The 3975-nt window shown below is 37.9% G+C and overlaps 1 pseudogene; it reads right to left on the bottom strand.

The window, feature by feature from the left end:
• Positions 1–536: 536 nt before the first annotated feature.
• Positions 537–2080, bottom strand: LOC144702570 (small ribosomal subunit protein uS4m pseudogene; annotated as a pseudogene).
• Positions 2081–3975: the final 1895 nt, after the last annotated feature.

Below are 3975 nucleotides of genomic sequence, written 5' to 3'. Positions count from 1 at the left end.
ATTATATAAAAATATGGAAATTTTTCATAAAATTAGAAAAACACTTACCGACCTTTAGCCAAGTATTTAAAGCCCTGCAAAAAAATATTTCTTCACTGAAATGAGGTTAAATTCCATGTAAAAATGATAAAAATTAGAAATAGTAATAAAATCAAAGTATAGGTCATTTATCTTTATTTCTATATGATAACATGCAAATATAGTCATTAAAAAACATAAATATAATGTAAGATTCATCAATTACTGATGTTAATTTGCAGAACCTTGACTGATTTTAATTCAGATGTGAATGCTGAACATTCAGTTCTAAAATAAATGTTTTTATTCATAAAACTTATTTGTGACTCTGACATCCTTTTTCTCCCTCTCCTTAACGCTCGTAAACACCTGCCTAAAGTCTTGCCTTAATCATCTTACTTTAACTGTCCACTTCGGACTAGGAGCATCTACTTCCCCTCGAAGCAGAAATTGAAGCACGGAGTTGTTATTCCAACAAATGCTGAACCTTTTGCTTGGACTTGAAGATCGAAGGTGGCTCAAGTTTGTTCTTTCAGGTATCCCTGCATGTACAGCGATGGTTGTTGTTCTTGGTCTTCTATCCGTATATCTTTCCTCTCAAGCGAATGGGTATTCGAACCTATAGAGAAGAACGTTCTGAAAGAATGAAAGACAGAAACGAAGCATAAAAAATCGTCAGAGTATATATATCGCTCCCCAACTACGTCCAGTAGCTTTGATTCCATTAATAGCAATAGGTTCGGACATTCTTATTTATTTATGATAAATCAGAAGTTATTCTTTTAATCAGAAGATAATTCGAATCAGAAAGCAATCAGTAAAAAAGGTTATGAAGGTTACTTGCGGTAAAATAACTTACGTCAGAACCTCAATAATCATTGTGTCATCTCGGTCTGTGCCAATGAATCCCTATCTTTATCTCGATCCCCAGCTTCTGTATAAATAAATCGATCTAGACAATCCTCTATCCGGATAGATATGTCCCTATGATTGACTACACCGATCTTTTCGTATATGTTTTGGCCTCGTCCCTTGGAGCTCCGAAGAGGAAGGTTTGGATCTTTCAGTCTTACGTCATGAGGGATGTGACCTATGTTATGTCCATATGATATAACAGATTTTTTTGTTCTATGATTCACCTCCGAATAATGAGTAGATAGTTCGATCATTTTCATTATTCTCTTCCTAGTAAACTGATGGGGGGACCTAGAGCGATAGGTCGAATTTATGTATAAATCAGACTTATAAACAAAAGGTGCAATTTTAGGAGCACGAGTAGAAAGATTTAAGTTTTTCTCATTCCTTTTCAAAAATAACAGTAAGTATTTGAAATGATACAAATTCTGCTTCATTCTATTGTGCTCAGCGAAGGAGCTGCCTAAGCATACTTTTTCGGATCCAAAATTCTTTGTTCTTTCTAAGTCTTCCTCTTGCATAGAAGAACACAACTCTTGCACACACTGGGATTTATGTAGTAGGCGTCACCCTTTTTTAGTTTTGAGTAGGCAGAACCATTCGGTTTTGGTTCTTCTCCACATTCTTACCAGGAAACCCAGTTATAAAGTAATGAATTTGTCAACTGATATGTCCATATTGAAAGATCTCCTTATTTATTAGCTCCTAAAGTCACGCCTTGCATCATTTTATTTAAAATATAAGAGATCACCGTGGGACACTTTAAAACGAGTCATGCTTACAATGTCATTATTTACACAAAGCTTTCGATGACTTATAGGCTGCCTTGGCTGACTAATAGTTTCACAAAAATGGAGACAAACTGGAATAATGTCTGATCTTGTATCTGGATTGAGTTGTTAAGGTTATATGAAGTTCTTTCAGAACCTCTGTGCATCTCTGTGACGGCCCCATGAAAAAGGGGCAACTTTCATGTAATTTGGAATTTGATGCAACAGCTTAGATTTTCTCTCTCTGAAAGATTTATCTTAATGGATCTCTTCTTGTTCATCTATATTCTGAGAACGCAACATTGTATTTTTGTGAGTTCTATGTTCCGAACATTTCCTTGAAGTAGAAAACAGGTTTTTAATCTTAATGCAGGCATGACATATCCCATTGAATCCGTCTTTTTCACCACATGAGGGATATGGGAGTCGAACCCAATTCTTCCACGATGACCCCCCATGAATCATTAAGGACTGATCAAAGATGAGGCTATCCATTTTGATTGACATTTGACCTTGCTATTTAGTCAATGGCAGATTCACTTTGTTTGCAAGTCGTCTAACGTTTATGATTATTTTATGATTTATTTTATGTTTTATGTTTTATGATTAAAATCAGAACTGATTATCATTTATTAGCATCACTTTTCTTGAAGAACTTTGGATAACTGCTCCGTCGCTTCTTCGCTCTGCTCCCGAGTCATAAACTATGTGCCATCGTAAAAAAAACATTCGGTGTAGTTCTTGAAGAACGTTGGATAACATCAGAACCTTGCTTTTTGATATGTTTGCTGGAGAAGGTCGGCTAAACGTTGGAATGTTGTATGACCGAACTAGCTCTTGCTTCTCTTACCTTTTCTCATATGAACAATTTTACCTAATTCATGACGCTCCCGCTCATTAGAACCAATCTTGATTTCGGAAGAGGCTTGGTCAGAACGTCAGCTAGTTGATCGTCGCTGGTGATGAACTGGATCTTGATATTCTTGCTTGCAACTTGTTCCCTCACAAAATGCAACTCGATTTCAATATGTTTGGTCCTGGTGTGAAATACCGGGTTTGCTGTAAGGTACGTGGCGCTTATGTTGTCACACCAGAGCACAGGTTGACTTGTCGGTGTGAGTGATAATTCTCGTAAAAGAGACTGAATCCACAAATTTTCAGATGCACAATTTGCGAGTGCCTTGTATTCTGCCTCTGTACTAGATCTAGCCACAGTAGGCTGCTTTTTGGAGCACCAGGAAAACAAGAATTTTTCCAATGAAAATCAAGAAAGCACTAGTTGACCAGCGATCTAAATGATCACCTGCCCAATCTGCATCATTGAAAACACTGAGAGTAAAGTCAGAGTTTCGATGAAAAAATAATCCATACATGATACTTCCCTTCAGATATCTCAGAAGATGCTTTAACGCTTGCCAATCAGTATTGGTAGGGGCATGCATTTTCTGAGAGTCACTCGTTCGCTCGTAAACTCGCGCTAGAATCTTCATCTTCATCTTCACGCTCCTAAAGCCGCGCCTGTATCTTAATCTTCATATTCATCGCTTCCGCGCCTGAATCTTCATCTTCATCTTCACAATCCTAAAGTCGCACCTGAATCTTAATCTTGATATTCATTTCTTGCTTCGTAGCTTCTGCTCATAAATCACGCCTAAAGTTGCGCCTTCTTCATCAAGGCATTTATTCTTTATCCGTTCTTTCACAACTTGTTTATCCGCTCTTAAAGTCACGCCTCGAGGACCCCTTAGCTGGTAGCTCGTTTCTTTCTTTCAGATCCTGTGAATACCAGCACCAACATTGTTGGCTTTTTTGAGGTTCTGAAAGAAAGAATAATCAACGGCTGAAGGGGATCCAGAAAGAACAAGGAGCTTATGAGTGAAGTTTATGCTTCCTTCTCCACTCAACCAAGGAGAGAGTCTTCATGGTGAGAAGATCTTCAAGATTTTGAAGAAGATTTGGAGATGAAGAAGTGGAGATACAAGTGCAACCTGATCGCGTGGATACTTCTAGAGCCCAGGCACGCAAACGACTTCAGAACGATCTCAGAGTGAGTAAGTCAATGGTGGATCATGTTCCCTAAAAGGTACATGTGATGTATTATTTTAAAGATCAATTTGGAATTGATAATCACTTCCACTTGATGGAAAAACATGCTTTCCATGATTGAACCAAGGCACCAGAACCCAACAGAGGGGTGAGAGTGAGAGAGGGAGAGGGTAAGGCTGAGAGGGAGGGACTGGGAGAGGGAGAGAGTTAATATAATATAATAAAT

This window comes from Wolffia australiana, chromosome 4 (assembly GCF_029677425.1).
Source record: "Wolffia australiana isolate 7733 chromosome 4, ASM2967742v1".
Taxonomy (NCBI): Eukaryota; Viridiplantae; Streptophyta; class Magnoliopsida; order Alismatales; family Araceae; genus Wolffia; species Wolffia australiana.
This window is presented reverse-complemented; position numbering and strand designations above follow the sequence as displayed.